Consider the following 20,061-nt stretch of genomic DNA (forward strand, 5'->3'; position numbering starts at 1 on the left):
TATATTAATCACCACTGTATATAACGAATATATTTTTAGAAAAATTCAAATTACTTTTGGAAACTTCCAGCATTTAGAGTGCTCACCAACCTTCGTGTCCTTATGCACATCCAGTGAATCCGATACATCTACCTTAGATCAAGAACATTCAAAAAGGATTTAATTCATCTCTCTATCTTCAGTACCCAGAAGTCTTCAATGCTTGCTAATGGAACTAACCGTGTGATAAAGAGATTCCAGATATGTAGATGGAAAAATCAGACAGCCCTGTTGCAACTGTATGTAATTTGTTGACTCTGTAAAACAGAGAAAATTCATTTGCAAAATCTGAAAAGAAAGTTTAGTATACAAATCTAAGAACAAATACTTTACAATAGAGTCCACTCTATCACCCCAAAAAGGTGTTACAAGGAAGAAGAAGAAAAAATGTTCTCTTGACCTCTGCTGATAGGACAAGAAGCAATGGGCTTAAATTGCAGCCAGGGAGGTTTAGATTGGACATTAGCAAAAACTTCCTAACTGTCAGGGTGGTTAAACACTGGAATAAATTGCCTAGGGAGGTTGTAGAATCTCCATCATTGGAGATATTTAAGAGCAGGTTGGACAGACACCTGTCAGGGATGATCTAGATGGTGTTTGGTCCTGCCATGAGGGCAAAGGACTGGACTTGATGACCTTTCCAGGTCCCTTTCCAGTTCTAGTGTTCTGTGATTCTATGATCATAGGGTTACTACTTAGAGCAACCTCATGAATCCTTTTTCAAAATCTCAGACGTCCTTTTTAAACACATCTGAAGTTTCATCTGCAGAAGTGTGTTGTGCCCACGAAAGCTAACGGTACCATCTACATTTTTTGTTACTCTCTAAGGAGCTGCAGGACTATTCATTGTTTTTAAAGATTTTTTCAATTACAGACTAGCACAGCTACCCCTCTGAAACTTTTTAAACACAGACGGTTACATTCCACAGAAGAGATTTACGTAAATAACTACCACTTTGGGTGCCTATGTCCAAATCTTAGATCCTCAAAAAGCCTTCTAAGCTGCCAGTTAATCCTGTAAGTACTTTACATGTTTCCAACTAATAAAGTGCCCTAAAAATCTAAGGGTGGGCAGCACAAAGCCATTAAGTCAAGCTGCTAAGTGCCTAACTCATGCCTAAGTTTTGACAGCATTCACAAACTAGACACCCCCAACTCTCACTTGTGTAACCCAGGCTAGTAGGCATGCTCAGAGGCCAGCTAATAGCATGCTTACTATATGAGAGCCTGCACTGAGATTGTGGTGCCCACTATTACACAATAGGCCACGGTTTTGAACACTTACCTGGCATGTGAGGTACTCATGTTCAAATCCCTCCTCTACCTATTAGGGAAATCAAACTTGAACCCAAGTCTCCCCTTTGTCAGGGGCATGCCCTAGTCCCTGGGTTATAAGGTATTCAGGGAGAAGGCTGCTCGCAGTCTCTTCTAATTGGGTTATTGCACTTTGTACGAAATACTTAGTGAGGGTATGTCTACACTACCCCGCTAGTTCGAACTAGGAGGGTAATGTAGGCATACCGCACTTGCAAATGAAGCCCGGGATTTGAATTTCCCGGGCTTCATTTGCATAAGTGGGGAGCCGCCATTTTTAAAACCCCGCTGGTTCGAACCCCATGCAGCGCGGCTACACGGGGCATGAACTAGGTAGTTCGAACTAGGCTTCCTAGTTCGAACTACCGTTACTCCTCGTTAAATCTAGGAAGCCTAGTTCGAACTACCTAGTTCGTGCTCCGTGTAGCCGCGCTGCACGGGGTTCGAACCAGCGGGGTTTTAAAAATGGCGGCTCCCCACTTATGCAAATGAAGCCCGGGAAATTCAAATCCCGGGCTTCATTTGCAAGTGCGGTATGCCTACATTACCCTCCTAGTTCGAACTAGGAGGGTAGTGTAGACATACCCCGATTGAGTAAGAGAACAACTTTACTGGGGGCTAGAACACTCACCTCAGGGGAAGGGAAGAGATGAACTTCCAGTCCCTTGCACCATGAAATATTTTGCTGATTTACCAAAAGTAGTACAGCTTTAACAAGAGATATTGAGAGAGCTCCTCTCCAATAATCCATAGCCCAGCAGCTAGGACACCTTCTGGGGTAGGGGAGGTTTGTGTACAAGTCCCTGCTCCAAATCAGGCAGAAGAAGGGGATCTAAACTCAGGTCTCATGTTTCCCAGTTGAGTAATAGGGTAAAGTGAGGGAAGGTAATAGGGTAAAGTGGGGGAGGAAAGGAAGCTCTGCTTTTTTTGTTTGTTTGTTTGGTTGGTTTAGGCACTCAGCTTCTAGAGAGGGTTCAAAGCTCAGAATCTAATGCAGGAGGTGTCTCCTTCTGACTATGCCTGCATATGTTGCCTTCTACACTGAACACTAACTGGAACCAGAAGAGTGGTTTATTAACTATTTTATTACTCCTAGAAAGGAACCCAGCATCTACAATTTTATTACTGTGTCAGACACTTACATAGAGGAAAGGCTGATAAAACACACAGCGGGTTGTTTGACTATCCTTGGTGGGTTTTTTTCCATTCGTTCCTCAATAAATCATGCATATTTATAAACCTAGCCAGGCATCCATATCCAAGAACTGTAGCACAGATATGAATATGAATATGGTATCTAATTGCAACTCCCATATTACCATTCCTAGCTCTGGGCATGAACACAGCCAGTTTCTTTCAAAGCAAATCAAGCCCCATGTGCTCCGGAACACAGCAAAGCCCTCAAAACCATGAATGCCAATGTCAGCTGCCAAAACAATAAGCTTGTCAGTGAAGAAAAAGTTCGGAGTTCAGAAGGAAAGTTAAATTGAAAGGCATTACTTCAGCAACATCAAGAAATGTGTGTCTGCTAGAGTTCCTTTTATCCTCTGGTCAGAGGAATCTAACGGCAACCAGGAAATACCATTGACTTTTGTCACTATAAACATAAAATAGTGGCAGAGGGCTGTGTTAGTCTGTAATTTTAAAATCAATGAGTAGTCCTGCGACACCTTAGAGACTAACAAAAATATATGTAGTGTATAGGGCACATCTGAGGAAGTGGGTTTTGCCCACGAGAGCTCATGATAATATATCTATTTTTGTTAGTCTCTAAGGACATGTCAACACAGCAGGGCAAAAGTTAAATTAAGATACACAACTTCAGCTATGTCAATTGCCTAGCTGAAGTCAAAATAATGTAATTTGGCTTTTGGCTTTGTCTAAATAGCAGGAAGTTGAAGGAAGAACACTTTTCCATTTCCTTTCTTTACCCCTCGTGAAATGAGGGTTACAAGAGTTGGAGTACGAAGTCCTGCAGTTCAACATTATTTTGAAAAATGGCCTGCTGTGTAGATGTACCCACATCTACACATTTTTAAAATTCAAAATAACATCAGTTATTCTGAAATAACACTGCTGTGTAGATGTACCCTAAGGTGCCACAGGACTACTCTTTGTTTACAAAATAGTGGGTTAGTAGATTTTATGTAAACTGTCCTCAATTGGTGTAACACAGAAATCTCTGAATCTAATACTGGAAAAATACAGACTAGAACCTATGAAAATGTGAAGCAATGGACAACAGAACACCACTCGGTAAGCTATTTCTCACCTTTTATTTGCAATGAAAAGTGTTTATTAAAATCACTTCATCTACCCTACATAAATCACTTACATGTGGATCTATAATAGTTTATTTCTGGCTGTTATGCTATTGTTTATTTGATATATGGCTTACAATATTGAATGTCTTTTTTCATCAGAAACATTTATTTATTAATAATTCAGCAGATAAATGGTTTTAGATTGAACATTTTAAACATGTAGACAAATCAATGAAAAAGAACACAGGGCCATATATTACATGGTAAAATAACTGAAACTCATGCATTAGACTGATAATGTCCCAAAAGCTCTATTTTTTTAAAGTTGAGTTTCCATAATGTAAATGTTTTAGAAAAAAAATCCAATAAAACTCATTTCATTTATTGTTTTGTGGAGACTTACTGCTTTTATGAAAACTTGTTATTGAACGCTAATGGAAGTTAATACACATGTTCATTTCTGGAAATGGGCTAGAAGAAAAGAGGTAAATTCATCTCAGACTACAGACGATTACACCAGAATAATGAGGACCCGATTCACATTGACTTCAACAATAGTTATACACAGACTTCAGGTAAAGACTACAGGATCAAACCCAAAACAGTATTTGAACTAGCAAAGATTTACAGCTGTGAAAAATGTGTGTTAGACTATGGAATCTGTTCTCTCCTGTGAAATCTGGCTATTGAGAGGTGACCAAATTTCACAGAACTGAGCAGCTGGAAGGCAGCTGCTGGCTGGGATCCCATCTATGAAGGCAGGGTCACTGGCAGCTACAGTGGAGAAGTAAGGGTGACAAAATATTGCAACCCTTCTGTGTTACTGCTGGCAGTGGTGCTGCCTTCAGAGCTGTGTGCCCAGCCAGCAGTGGTCCTCCAGCTGCCCCGCTTGAAGGCAGCAGCATGGAAGTAATGGCACTACTGCAAGCCCCCTACAATAGCCTTGAGATCCCCACCCAGTCCTGTTTTGGGTCTGAAACCCCATGGTCAAAATACCATGACATTTCAGATTTAAATATCTGAAACTATGACATTTATTATTTTAAAAGTTCTATGCCTGTGAAATTGATCAAAATAGACCATGAATTTGAGAAGGCCCTACATTTTTGTGAGAAAAGGGAATGATAAGAGAACGGAATGTGTTAAACCTTATGACGCGGCCCTTAGGTCTTATGTCATCACATACCAGGTATATGTTGTAAGAAAGAAAAGGTCAAGGTCCTATCTATACTGGTAGCAAAGAACGCTAAAGGTTGTGTTGCTATTTTTTCATCGTGGAAATGGAGTCTGTGGGGGAGAAGGGACTGGAAAGCACTGGACAAAAGGTATTCACATGTCATGTGCTATGTAGGAAAACTGGGCATGTAGTTGGGAAATAGTGGGCATACTGCACGATCCCATCTATAAAGAGATTAGAAGTATGGAGCGAGTCATTTAAAGCTTTCTAAGGCCACTATAAAGAAATTCTCTTCCTTGCCCTGCATGAGAATAATGGTGCTGTGAGGTCACTATGACATCAAGGACTCTATTTGCCAGATGGGCCAATTTCCTACTAACTAAATTGAAACTAATCAATATTAATGCCCTACTAACAATATGCTTCTATGTAGACATTCCTATTCCTCATGTGCTGTTCAATTTTGAAAGAAGTGCTGATGCACTGTGTCCATGATAAAATCTTCTCATAAGTGATAAAATGAATAGAATTTCTGTTCCTGCTTGTGATAGCATCAAGGTGAAATTTCAAAATATATTATCATGGCAATATATTACAACAAAAAAGTTACAAGTCAGCATCTGAAATATATGCAGATTCACATTGATATATGGAATTAAAATAATGTATTTTTAACAATGAAAATGAATACCTATTACATGAAAAAAATAAACCTCCTGATAATGAAGCATGAAGGCTATAAACTTAATTTATTTTTAAATTCAAGAAATGCAAAAGTTACGTCTTCGCTCTAGACACTGCTGGCCATGGTACCAGGATTATTTTGCCATTAGTCCCACTCACTTCAGTGGGATGGCTCATGCTGTAAGGTATTGCTTAGTGCTAGTGAAGCTGTTAGAATTTGGCCCTATGTATAAACCACATAGCCCTATTAAGGCTCCTGCAGAACATGTAACCTTTGCATTTCCTAACTTCCTTGATTTAAATGTGAAACTGTAATATCGTGTAAGTAGAACCCTAATTTTCTCATTCTTGTAAGGAAACAGAGACATGAAAATGAAAAAAAACCCACCCAAAAACAATAACAAAAAACCACACTGCCTCCTGGGTGTGTGTAAGCATGTGCCATAGAGCTGCTATGTATTCTGCTCATGTGGGCAGGAGGGGGACAGGGAAGGGACGAAACAGAACAACAGAAAAGGAGCAGAATCTGGATGCCACTTCCACAACATGCCTGGTAGCCTAGTTACACCAAATCTGTTGACATTACACTGCAGCAAATACACTGCAGCAAATATTAGATCTGTAGGTGAGAGAGACAAGGTTTGGAGCTTTCACAGAAGAAAAGTTAAAAAAACAGCAGTCTCCCTTTCATCACCAAAGTTGACCTAATTTTGTGTGTCTAAAAAACTCCTGGCTACTGAGATCATAAATAAAATAAACTTGTTGCTCCACCGCAAAAGGAAATTGCTTGTGTGACAGGCAGTATTTGAACCATAACAGTCTTCTCTACCTCCAGTTTCTTTTTGCAGTAACCTCATATCTGCCCCAATGCTGACAACCATTATTACTCTAACATCAGATTTTGAAAATTTAGTCCCTTTCCAGAGCCAAAATTATCTATACCAGCCACAGACAGCCTGGTTTCATAGTGTCCTGTCACATATTACTTTCAACAACTCAGCACTGGCTAATTAAGTTGGACATAATTTCTTGTATTCATTCATCTAAAATATCAGCTTTGATTGATTTCTTGAAGATAGGAAGGCATGACAATCCCTGATGAAATATTTCACTATTGCTTTATAGAGATACAGTGCCTTATTCTGATCTTTTTCAACAGATTTTACAGTTATTACTATACTGACTTCAGCAGAATTAGCCTCTTTTTATCCAGGTGGTACCTGAATTCAGAATCAGGGTTTGTCAACTATACAAGCTATGTACTTTACTTAACCTCATTAAAGACATATTGCTCATGAAGTTTCATAACATTCTAAGTCCAGAGTAGGCCTGATTTTGCTTTCAACTATTCCTTGTGCAACCGCTGTGGTCAGTAGAATGAAATCACTTTAAAAAACCGGTGAAATACCAGAATTAGTATCAATGATAACTTTTAGGGTATGTCTACACTAGCCCCCTAGTTCGAACTAGGGAGGCTAATGTAGGCATTTGAAATTGCAAATGAAGCCCGGGATTTAAATATCCTGGGCTTTATTTGTATCTTCCCATCTGGGCCCCATTTTTAAATCCCCTTAGTCCGAACTAACTGCCCGTGGCTACGTTAACTCGAACTAAGTCCTTAGTTTGAGTTAACTGTTACACCTCGTGGAGGTCATCATACATAGAGGACACCATTTTAAGGAGTATCTTGTTGCACCCATGCCACTAGGATCTTAGAATCATAAAGTTATAGACTCATAGAATACTAAAACTGGAAGAGAACTCGAGAGATCATCAAGTTCAGTCCCCTGCCCTAACAGCAGGACCAAGCACAGCCTATATCATCCCTGATAGATGTCTGTCTAGCCTGCTCTTAAACATATACTGCATGCAGTGTTGTAGGGGTGAAGCAGCACACTACAATATTGTATCCCCTGTCTGAAATCAGACAAACCTATGTCCCACTTTTGTCTCAGTACTGGATGGGGAACACTGCCCCCAAAACAAGACTGTTCCCATCTTTTTCTAGCAACTGGTAGAACTCCATTGGCGCTCTCCAAACCTCACCAATCCATTGAAAATTCATCGAGGGAGGTAAACAAACACATGGATGGGATGATACAGCGGATATAATTTACTTGTACTGTCACAATACCTTAAAAAGGTCCCACACCAAAGGCTGTTAAGCCAAGTAAGCAATCATGGGATAAGAGTCATGGATCAGTAATTGGTTAAAAAACAGGAAGCAAAGGGTAAGAGTACAAAGTCAGTTTTCCCAGTGGTAATAGGTAAATTGCAGGGTCCCCTATAGATCTATAGTGGGCCAGTGCTGTTCAATATATTCATAAATGATCTTGAGAAAGGAGTAAACAATTAAATAACAAAGTCTGTAGATGATATGAAATTACTCAAGATAAAGTCCAAAGCTGACTGTGCAGAGATACAAAGAGATCTTACAAAAGAGGGGGTCTGGGCAACAAAATGGGAGATGAAATTCAATGTTGATAATTACAAAAAAGAAATGCATTGGAAAATATAATCCCAGCTAGACAGACAAAATGATGGGGTCTAAATTAGCTGTTCTCACTTAAGATGGATCTGGGTGTCACTGCGGAAATTTCTCTGAAAACATCTGCAGCAGCCATCAGGAAAAAAAAAAGCTAATAATGTTAAGAACCATTAGGAAAGGGATAGACAAGCCAGGAAAAAAAAACCATAACGCCACAATATAACACCATGGTACATTCACACTTTGACTACCGTGTTCAATTCAGGTCACCATATCTTAAAAAAAACATAGGAAAAGTACAGAGAAGTACAAGAAAAATAATTAGGGTTATGAAACAGTTTCCACACGAGGAGGCATTAAAAAGACTGGCATTGTTCAGCTTGGAAAAGAGATGACTGAGAGGAGCTACAATAAAGGTCTATAAAATCAAGAATGATATGGGGAAAAAAATAAGTTTAATTTACCCATTCACATAACACAAGAGCCAGGTGTCACCCAATGAAATTAATAGGCAGTATGTTTAAGACATAAGGAAGAAATTCACCATACAATGCACAGTAAATCTATGGAACTGGTTGCCAGGTAACGTGGTAAAGGCCAGAAGTATAATTGAGTAAGAAAAAAGAATTAGATAAGTTCACGGAGAATGGATCTATTAATGACTGTTACCAAGATGGCCAGGTTGGCAACCCCATACCTCTGACAGCCAGAAGCTGTGACTGAGCAATGAGTGGGGAGGGGAGAGGGAGAAAAAAGGAGGAACAGAACCACTCAATAAGTTACCCTATTCATGCCTTCTGAAATATCAAACACCAGCTGCTGTTGGAAGACAGAATCATAAGATAGATCAACCACTGGTCTGCCCCAAGAAGGCCATCCTTAGCATTTGTTGGAAAATTAAGAAAATACCTTATGATATATAAGGCTTTGCAAGATAAAGCCGACTGTAGCCTAGGTGGAAGTTCATGCACAACTAAGAAAATGTCTAAAAAGTAATCAGCTGCCAAGATACTCATGCGTAGTTTTAAAAAAGTTATCCAAGTACTTCAGTTGCAAAGTGAGGATCACACTTAAACAACACCTGGCATATCTTGTTCTCTGCTCTCTCAACAGAGAAGGGAGAGTATATGCATGGGGTTTGAGAATTATTTCTACTGGGTTCAGAGAATTCAGCACTGCACACATAGCCTGCACTCATGCTTGCAGCAGTGCATAACAACTTTTCTCTCTTTCTGCAAACCCATGTGATGACTTGCACACTCAGTAAGGATTGTAATGAAATATGCTTAAAAGCAATGCCAATGAAAGTGAGGACAAGTTTTTCAGGAGAATATTTTTTCCAATTGTTAAAATTTGAAGCTTGTCCAACTAACCTTATAAAAAGCCAGGAATATAACCTTAACCTACTATATATTTGAGAGAGTTTGTCTATTTGTGTGTCTGTCTGTCTGTTAACTAGCCAAAGGACATGCACTCCTACCCTGGCTGTGCCTGCTGCAGCTGCAGCAGCCATGGAAAGATGCTTCTCATCTGACCCCAAGCTGCTGTGGTGAGAGAGGCCTGAGGTAGTTCTTTCTCCCTGTGGCAGCCTGCATACTGAACCCCTCATCCCCAGCCCCACCAAGGAACAATGATTTTAAATGAAGAAAAAAAAACAATTGATTTAAGGACTAGAGCAATACCAGGTAAATCATCTAGTGGTAGCCTAACTGAGCTTTCATGGGCAAAGACCCACTTCGTCAGATGCATCACGAAAGCTTTTGCCCACGAAAGCTTATGCTCCAACACTTCAGCTAGTCTATGAGTTAATTGAGGCTCTTTATCTCAATATCAGAGGTTCTTGAACATTATAACAGCAAAGGACACATGGACAACTTGCCAGAAGTGCAAAAGCTGATTTAGTTACTCATTTCACGAGGAGTAACGGTAGTTCGAACTAGGAAGCCTAGTTCGAACTACCTAGTTCGTGCCCCGTGTAGCCGCGCTGCACGGGGTTCGAACCAGCAGGGTTTTAAAAATGGCGGCTCCCCGCTTATGCAAATGAAGCCCAGGAAATTCAAATCCCGGGCTTCATTTGCAAGTGCGGTACGCCTACATTACCCCGCTAGTTCGAACTAGGAGGGTAGTGTAGACATATCCTAAGGTGCCACAGGACTCCTCACCACTTTTGCAGATTCAGACTAACACGGCTACCCCTCTGATACTTGACATCTAGTGGTAAATAGTCTTGGTGGAACAAAAGTCTTGTGAAGTGTTAGTTGGTGTGGAGGTTTGTCTTGAGATGAGATTCTCTAGGTTAGAGATGTCACACCATACAATCCATCGTCTATAGACAAGCCCTTAGATACAATTGCATCTGCTCTAATCCCACTGACAGAGACCAGAAACTTCAGGATCTCCACCAAGCATTTTTAAACCTCAATTACCCACCTGGAGAAATAGAAAAACAAATTGAAAGAGCCAAACAAATACCCAGAAACCATCTACTTCAAGACAGACCCAGGAAAACCAACAGCAGAACACCACTTGTCATCACCTATAGCCCCCAACTTAAACCCATCCAACGCATTATCAATAAACTACAACCTATACTGGAACAGGCTACTACACTCTGAGAGGCTCTGGGAGAAAGACAACCTATAGACAACCACCTAACCTCAGGACGATTCTTACCAATAACCACAGGACATATCACACTAATACCAACCCTGGAACTTTCCCTTGCAACAAATCCCGGTGCCAGCTTTGTCCACATATTTACTCTGCTGACACCATTATTGGACCTAACCATGCCAGTTACAAGATCAAGAACACATATTCCTGTTCATCCAGAAATATAATTTATGCCATCGTGTGCCTAAAGTGTCCATCTGCTATGTACATTGGACAAATGTCTCAGACACTTCGCCAAAGAATCAATGCACACAAAACAGACATAAGGCTCTCTCACAGAGAGAAAGCTGTTGCCTGCCATTTCAGCCAGATTGATCATTCCCTTAATGACCTTAAAACATGCATATTGCTTCAAAGAGACTTTAACTCCAGACTTCAACGAGAAGCTTCAGAATTGTCATTCTTGCTTAAATTTGACATTTTATGTATGGGTTTAAACAAAGACTCTAATTATCTCACCCATTACAAAGATAGCTTCCCAATTATCACCCCTAATGTCATCACCTCACAGAAACTTACCTTTCCCCCTCACCCCCACTCTGTTCTAATATTTGATTTGTCAATTTCACATGCGTTCATTTTTTTTATTGTATCACTTTGGTATATATGGTTGTGCCAATTTTCTTCCACATATTGATCTGAGGAAGTGGGTCTGGTCCACAAAAGCTCATCACCCAATAAACCATCTCGTTAGTCTTTAAAGTGCTACATAGTTCTGTCTTTTGTTTCAGCTACACCAGACTAACATGGCTGCATCTCTATCACAATGAATCTATGGTTATATATATTCACTTTAAAATGTGTAAAGCGGTTGTGAGTGTGTTTAAAACAGTTTTTGCTTAGTAATGCTAATTAAGCAGTCTAAATAGAACAACCATAATAAAACACACTGTAAAGTAACTGTACAAGAAAGAATGTGCAATTAATATATTCAGTGTCTAATACTTATGAACACAACTATTAACAGGGCAGCCAGGGACAGATTCTCAGCTTGAGTCAATATAAATATGTTGATTTTCACAAGCTGCAGACCCAAAATGAGGCATGAGGACACAAAATAATTGAATATTTGATTGCCAAATCTATTTATTCTCTTTTCCCTTCATTTATATGTGGTGCCAGGGAAATGAAAATTTATCTTTAACTCAAAAGACAAGTATTGGTTCAGACTTTCCATAGGCATGAAGGAGGGTATAGCAGTGGTCCCCAACCTTTTGGGACTGTTGGGCGCCTGGGGGGGGGGGGACACTCACGCACTGCACGTCCGGGGGTGGGGCTGCGCATGCGCCACGTGTCCAGGGCCAGCACTACGCATGTGTCGCGTGCCCGGGGTAGGGGCCGCGCATGCTCCGCACGCCCAGGGCCCAGGGCACAAGAATGGCTTGGGCTGGCCCTGGTCACTTGGAGAGTGCACATAAATGCCCCGGCGGGCTCCATGGCACCCGTGGGCACTGCGTTGGAGATCACTGGTATAGGGAATCTTTCCTTGTGAATCCCATGCTACGGTAAAGGACAGCGAAGGTCCATCTACACAGCAGGTTAAAGTCTAATTAAGCTACATAACTTCCGCTACGTCATTTATGTAACTTAAGTCAAAAAAGCTTAATTCGGCTTTTGGCACTGTCTACACACCAGTAAGTCGAAGGAAGAAAACTCTTCCTTGGACTTCCCTTACTCCTTGTGAAATGAGGGTTACCAGGAGTTGGAGTAAGAAGTCCTCCAACTCGACATTATTTTGAAATAAAGGCTTGTAGTGTAGATGTGCACTATGTTATCTCAGAATAACATTAGACTGATGTTATCCTAAAATAATGCTGCTGTGTAGATGCACCCTCAGAGACCCCAAGATCAGGGAGAGCGGTGGAGAAGCTGCTCTGGCTGATTTCTTGTTGGGCAACAAGATCTAGGGAAAGAGGATAGTTGCTATTTTAACAATGCCAGGGTACAAGCAGAAGAGCTATCTATGGATTTTACTCCCTCACATACAAGCCCTGAGGATGGCTCCTGGCTAGAAGAACTTTCTTATCAATTCCCAGGTTACCAGGGAATAAAGGTTGCTTTTTGGAGACTTTTTTTATTTAGCAAGGATATGTGCACAATTAACACAGTTTGTAACACAGCTTGTTGCTCTAGCAGGGATATTTTGCTTCTTTCAAACCTTCTAATATGTTTCTGATAGAAGATTAGAGGCATGGCACGAAACTTTTTTTAAACCAAGTGGCTAGTGACCCAGTTTCTCAGGTAGTATCATTATCCTCTGGGCTTTATGTTTAAAAGATTAGTTTAACATTAGGCTTTTCTGTGTAGTTTCTGCCCTGTAAAAACTTTGAATTCTCTATTTAAGGGAGAAACCAAGCTGATGATGAGAAACAGGTTTAAGACATGATTTCCATAAAGAGAACTTTTGGGGGATGTAATTTTCTTTTTAATTATTCTTTTTAATTGTTTCACAAATTGCACATTATTTACCTACTGCTAAATAAGTTACTTTAAGATACACAATTAATTATTACCCCATATCCAGAAGCCCTTGCAGAATATACAGCAGGTTCCTCCAGACTCAGCAGAACAAACTTCATCCCTTTGTCCACTTTTATTCTCTTTTATTCTTAAAGACATGGCATAAAAACAGGTGGGAAACTAGTACTCCTATAAATCAGCGGTTCTCAAACTGTGGGTTAGGACCCCAAATCTGGTCATGACCCATTTTAATGGTGTGATGGATAGGAAAAGTGCTGGACAGCATTTGGTGACTAACAGGTTAAACTTCGGGTGGGGGCGAGATGCCAGGAGAGCCAATGGGAAAAGGTGTTTTTCTTTGTGTGAGTTTTAAACCAGGAGTTGGGAGAACAAGATGAACTGAACCAGGCAGAACTACCATGCCTACAAAGAATATTGGGCATAGGAATGGACTGGATCTTGAAGCAAGAATCTATAAGTAGATAGGGAATGATATGTCTATTTAGATGCTATCAGGTTATTTTCCTTGTTTTGTTGTTTGGTTAAACTTCTCTGTGCTAAATCTATGTACCTCCCTTCTCCCATACACAGTATTAAGATGAATCGCAGAGATATAATTCTCTGTGTTTTAATCTGTTCTTTCTTAGTTGCTTATAACACTTAGCAACCCTAGTATGCTTTACCAAGTATATCTTTTTGTTTTGTTAATAAAAATCACCTTTTTAAAGGCTATGATTTCCTTCTCGTGTCCTGAAAGGTAATAGGAGGTTTGTGTAGGCATGCCTATGAGGTCAGCTATCAGAGATTGCAGTTTGTTTTCTCTCTCTCCCCTACCCACAAGCTCTCTTGTGGAAAAAAAAAAAGAGCTGGGGGTCTCCCTCTGGAAGAAGTTCAAATGTTTTCTTCCTGTGTCTAAGAAGAAGGGGGTTTTCACTTGATGGTGGCAGCCTATCTCCCAAAGTCAGGGAATCTGTGACCCTGGAGTTTTTAAGCAGAAGCCTATCGAGGCAAAGTATTTTAAGGTCTCTTGCGGGCCCCCACCTTCCTGGAGTGCCAGAGTGGGGAACAACCTTGACAAATGGGGTCGCTAGGGCTGGCGTTAGAGTTGCTGGGGTCCCAGGCCAGAGCTCAAGTCTGAGCCCTATTGCCTGAGGTCGAAGGAGACAGGTTTTGGCTTCAGCCCTCGGCAGCAGGGATAAGGTTACATGCTCCTACCTGGAGCTTTGAAACCCTTAGGCTTTTCTCCTCCCCTGGGGATTCTAGAGCTCAAACTTTCACCCCCACCTGGGGTGGTGAGGTCAGGCAGAGTCTCAGGCTTTAGTCCCCCTTCCTGGGATTGGGGAGTAATTTTTGTTGTCAGAATACTTGTCACTGTGCAAGGAAATTTGAGCCTTGCTGCCATAAATCACAGGATTAAGTGTGATCCTCAGTATTCACAAGGCACTTTGCCCACATACATCATCCCTCAGGGTATGTCTACACTACCACCTTAGTTCGAACTAGGGTGGTAATGTAGGCATACCGCACTTGCAAATGAAGCCCGGGATTTGAATTTCCCAGGCTTCATTTGCATAAGCCGGCCGGCGCCATTTTTAAATGCCGACTTGTTCGAACCCCGTGCCACGTGACTACACGCGGCACGGGCTAGATAGTTCGAACTAGCAAGCCATTCTGAACTATCTGTACGCCTCGTGGAACAGATAGTTCGGAATGGCTTGCTAGTTCGAACTATCTAGCCCGTGCCGCGTGTAGTCGCGCGGCACGGGGTTCGAACAAGCCGGCATTTAAAAATGGCGCCGGCCAGCTTATGCAAATGAAGCCCGGGAAATTCAAATCCCGGGCTTCATTTGCAAGTGCGGTATGCCTACATTACCCCACTAGTTCGAACTAGCGGGGTAGTGTAGACATACCCTCTGACTTACCCCTGCTTTTTGGCTAATTTCCCCACACAGTTTTTACTAGCTTCAAGATCTGCTGTTAAATCCAATGAGTCACTTGAGTTACAATGAGTTAATTGAGGCTCTTTATCTCAATATCAGAGGTTCTTGAACATTATAACAGCAAAGGACACATGGACAACTTGCCAGAAGTGCAAAAGCTGATTTAGTTACTATACACATGGAACACTTCAAAAGTACAAAATAAAGGAATATAAATATAGCATTTGCTACTGCTTGTGCCTTTCTTGATTAATGATAAAAAAGTGCAGGTGGATTCATATGAACACTACAATTTTAGTACATATTGAACTTCTCTATTCTGGCACTCTCTGGTCCTACAACATCTGTCACCCCACATGATTTTAGTAGCTGGATGTCCACTTATGGGTGTGGCCAAGTTTCCCGTGGTCCCATAAGGTTTGTTTACAGCCACCAGTCCTGGCTCTCAGTGTTCTCTGCTGTAATTTAACCCCTAAATGTTTTCTAAGGATGTGCCTTCCCCTCTCCTATTTATTTCAAGTGTACACATCCCAAACTCATAACTCCGGTTATCTGAAGAAGTGGGCTGTGCCCACAAAACCTCATGATACCATCTACATGTTTTATTAGTCTATAAAGTGCTACCAGACCATTTGCTGGGTTTTTTTGTAACAGACTAACTTGACTACCCCCTGGATATTCCAAAATAGTTTATTCCAAAATAATTGTGCAGTGTAGATGTAGCCTGAGAGCCCAGTAAGCAGTGGAAGTGTTGGTAATGCTGCTAGACAATATTGACCTCCCGTGGTTCAGCAAATTCTCTGTTTCAGCACAGGTTAGTTCCTGAGGGTGCTGTACTAGAGAGTTTCAATCTGTATTCCAGATGTTAGCTTTAGGCATTTATTTAGAATTTTCCATAGAAGAAGCTCACATTCCAATTATTGTTATTTTCATTCCAGCACTGTCCCTAGATTAACCCCATATATTATGTACACAAGTACTGAGGATTTGCCAGAAACCTGAAGGTGATCATAAATAATGGTTACAGCAGAAGTCAGTAGCCAAAGTCAAGATTCAAGAATAAAAGCCAAGGAGCAGAGCCAGGGTACCTGAAATAAAGCAAAGCAGGAACAAGCCAGCACAAGAACTAACACAACCAAGGACAAATACTTCAAGCAGCTGTTGGCTTAATGCTGTTTCTGGGCTTGAGAACATGCCTGTTGGTTCCTCCAATCAGGTGATTCAGAAGGGAGTCCTCCATTGCTCTCTAGGGCTATGTCTAGATTGCAAGCCTCTTTCAAAAAAGAGCATCTAGACTACAACCAGTACTTTCAAGAGAGCAAGCCGCTTTTTCAAAAGAGAGCACCCAGGCAGTCTGGATGCTCTCAGGCTCATAGACTTTAAGGTCAGAAGGGACCATTTTGATCATCTAGTCTGACCCCCTGCACAATGCAGGCCACAGAATCTCACCCACCCACTGCTAGAATAATCCTCTCACCTATATCTCAGATATTGAAGTCATTGAAACGATGGTTCAAAGACCCCAAGATGCAGAGAATCCTCCTGCTAGTGACACGTGCCCCATGCTACAGAGGAAAGAGAAAAACCTCCAGGGCCTCTCTTCTGAAAAAGCACAGTTTGCATTATATAGCGCCTTTTTTTGAAAGAGCACTTTAGAAGAAAAGCGTTATTCCTTGTAAAACAAGGTTTTCCATGGTTGAACAAACTACCACGTTCCTTCGATTTACTTTCGAAAGAAGGCAGCAGCAGTCTAGTCGCAGGAGAAGGTTTTTTTTTTACAAATGGCCACTTTTTTCGAAAAAAAACCCTGTAGTCTAGACACACCCCAGGGAAGTGGAACTACTTAGTGCCAGACTCAGTTGCAAGCCCTAAATTCTGACAAAGTTTAAGTGGCTTGCCTTAGATGTGCCACAAACCACCAGAAACTTAATAGGCTAAATTAAGGTAACAAATGTAGTCTTGCTCCCACTTCGCTTAAAGAGTTTAATTTAGACATAAAATGTTACTATAATATTTTTTTATAATTTTCAAACATTAAAAGACCTACCATATAATTTGCACTTTCTTTTCTATTAATTATAGTCATTTTCTAAAGTAGCCAGAATGTAAACACAGAAGAGTAATTGTAGTTTTCAGCAATAACTAGCAAAAAGTACTGTTTTAAAGCTAAGCCCCCCTGAACTATTGTCATTTTTCACATGAAAAGGATCTGAAACTCCACAAACTCATCTTGAAGCATTTATTGTTTTATGAAATGTGTTGATTACACAAATGATTGGAGCTGGAAGTGTTCATTATCCCCAAAGTTGGGTCTTCATACATTGTCAAGAAGCACAGAAGTATTTGCACCAGAATGGTATTGGTATCAATGCACTAAATAATCCAAGCTGTGAATCATCCCCAATTGTAATAAGCAAAACAAGATTTTCAGCTGTTTTTGTGCTGAATCATAACTTTTAAGGAAAGCTGTTTCATTTCCTTAAACAATGTAAAACAAATGTTCTGTTGGGAGGGGGATGGGTTATTTTGTATTTTGTTTGTTTTTAAAATCAAAATTATATTACTCAAAAGAGAAAACAGCTAATCTCTATAAATTTTTCAGTTTCTTTTTTACACCTAACTTCTTCCAGCGGATAATTTTGAAGGCTGTGATGAGTCTTTCTGGAAGAGTGAAGGCTGGAAAAGTTAAAATTTTCTTCAATGCAATTTGTTGGCCTAATCGGGTGGGCAGATAAACATATATTGATTACTCTCTCTCCTTTTCTTCTGATATTTTGATCATAACATTCTCACTTTTATCTACTTCTATTATGTATCTTCTGGACAAACATCCACATTTTTAGAAGGTAGATAGGCAGTGACAAAACAGTATTCTAATTTTCACAGTTTCTTGCATCATGAAGACTACTGACCTCTTATATGTAAGAGCTTATGATCTGAAAATTCATCATATCAGGCTTATTGTTGTGAAATGCAACTAGTCGTGAGATATCAGTTAATACCCCTGGTGTGTATTGTTAATATGTTCATCTGCACTATCAGACACATAAACTGGCCTAAACTAGAAACCATTTAATCTGTATAACCAATAAGGGCAAATTCTGGGTGAAATCCTGGTCCTAGTTGATCGAGTATTGCCTCAGAATTTCATAGGGTCAGAAATTCACCTCTGTAGTGTCTGAAGTCTTCAGGCTAGTTCTACAACTCAAAATAAAACAGGATTTAGGAACCTGGACACCCAACTGCATGGTGAGAGGCAAAGCTATATGGGGATTCAAACATAGGGTAGGTCTGGCAGGGTAGGGGACGAAGGGATGAAGCAGGGTGGAGCAGGTGCATTCATAATTACATTCTGTACTCAAAGATACAGGACATTTTCCCCAGAGGAAAACACTTAGTTCAGAATACAGCTGCTGGTACAATATGCTGATTTTATAGGCTTAGTCCTTACCCAGTTACACTTATGTACAGAGGACAAATTCACATCTTCTACGATCAAATATTTTCTTTTTCCCCTTCCAAATAAACCAGAAGCAAGTTTTCTCATAAATAAATAAATAACATATGCCAAGTTTTATTTATTTATGTACCTTATTCATTTATTTGATTTTTTTGAACAATATGGTCTTGTTGTACACAACAGCCCTTTAATAGGCAGAGTTAATAGTACTAGGTACTAGACAGCTACATCTAACTTTCTTCTTCATTTGTCTATTAATAATGCATATAAAGGAATGCATAGATTTTTAAGGCCAGAAGGGAAGGGACCTTTTGATCATGTAGTCTGATCTCTAAGCATTTTCAAATGCATTCCTCAAAGCATTTCTATGCAATTGACAGCTTAGTATCTTATACAAAGAAACCTGAAAAATCTTTGGTGACAGTTAATAATCTAAGCAGTAGGAACTCTTTGTCATGAATGAAATGTCTGACCTCCTTGACATAGTCAGCTTTCTCAAATCTGAGAGTTCTGAGAGTCACAAAACAGACAAAATTAAAAAAACAGACTTCCAAAAGAATTTTGCTTTTTTTATGATGACTCTAGGATAAGGCCTCTGAGGAACCCTGCCTAAGGACTATAACAGTTAATTCACATTTAGAAAACAATACATATAGCATGAAAATCTAACAGAGGATATATTTAACTGGAAGTACACAATATTTCATATACTTATCTCTTTCATTCCATGAGAACATATCATTCACCATGGGCACTGACTGTGTGTGTAAATGCATGTTAGAATTTGGATAAAATTAAATTCCTTATTTGTGGATCTTCCTTTTGATAATCTCTTTTCTTCCAGTAACAGTGAAGTTACTCATTTCTGTAATCTCAACCTATGAGCAATACTCCTCTGACATACAAGGTTGACTTTTGGGTCAAATGGGGGCATCTTCATGAAAAGCATGGCTATAGGTTCAATCCTACAGGTGGCTGAGTGCTGCTAAAAGAAATGCAAAGTCAGAGTGCTAGCAATGCCAATGCAATGGCTGCTCAGCACCTGAGAGAGGATTCTGGAAGGTGCAGAAAAATGTGTACAGAGCTCAGCAATGTAAGCAAACCTCCATACCTTCAATGAACAGAGTGCTGAGAAGAGGGAATAGTGAGTGTGCCAATAAAGAGAAATATTAGCAGTGGTGTCAGTGCTTTAATTCCAATCCAAGGAATGCAAGTGTTATGCACAGTGGCAATTTTAAAGAGTTTTTGCTATTCTTGACCAACAGAAGTTTTGGTTTGCTCAAGATTGCTTTTCCACTACGAATGCTATTTCCAGCAGAATTTTCATCTCATGGAGTTTCCTCTTTGAATTACATTGGTGGTTGGCTTGCCTATGATAGGAAGAAGAGAGTCCAGTTCCCTAAGCCCTGGTCTGCTCCCCTTATTTTGAAATAACAAGCAGAACATCCACACTACTGAGTCATTATTTCAAAATAAGGGGCTGGTTATTTCAAAATAATAACTCCTGCTTTCCACAAGGAATAATGCTTATTTCAAAACAGTTATTTCCCCAGAGTCATTCA

At 40.2% G+C, this 20,061-nt stretch overlaps 1 protein-coding gene across 4 annotated transcripts in view; it reads right to left on the reverse strand.

Moving 5' to 3' along the window:
- HS3ST5 (heparan sulfate-glucosamine 3-sulfotransferase 5) overlaps positions 1-20,061 on the reverse strand; it is a 251,409-nt gene that overhangs the window by 134,003 nt on the left and 97,345 nt on the right. For 2 of the 4 annotated variants that reach the window (XM_075924005.2, XM_075924002.2), the window contains exon 3: positions 91-296. The exons of 1 other annotated variant lie outside the window; for it this stretch is intronic. The gene's annotated coding sequence lies outside the window, so the exon portion shown is untranslated. The remainder of the gene's footprint in view (positions 1-90; positions 297-20,061) is intronic. One more of the 4 variants, XM_025184750.3, reaches the window with a different exon arrangement.

The sequence above is a fragment of the Pelodiscus sinensis genome, chromosome 3, assembly GCF_052426305.1.
Source record: "Pelodiscus sinensis isolate ZL-2025 chromosome 3, ASM5242630v1, whole genome shotgun sequence".
Taxonomy (NCBI): Eukaryota; Metazoa; Chordata; order Testudines; family Trionychidae; genus Pelodiscus; species Pelodiscus sinensis.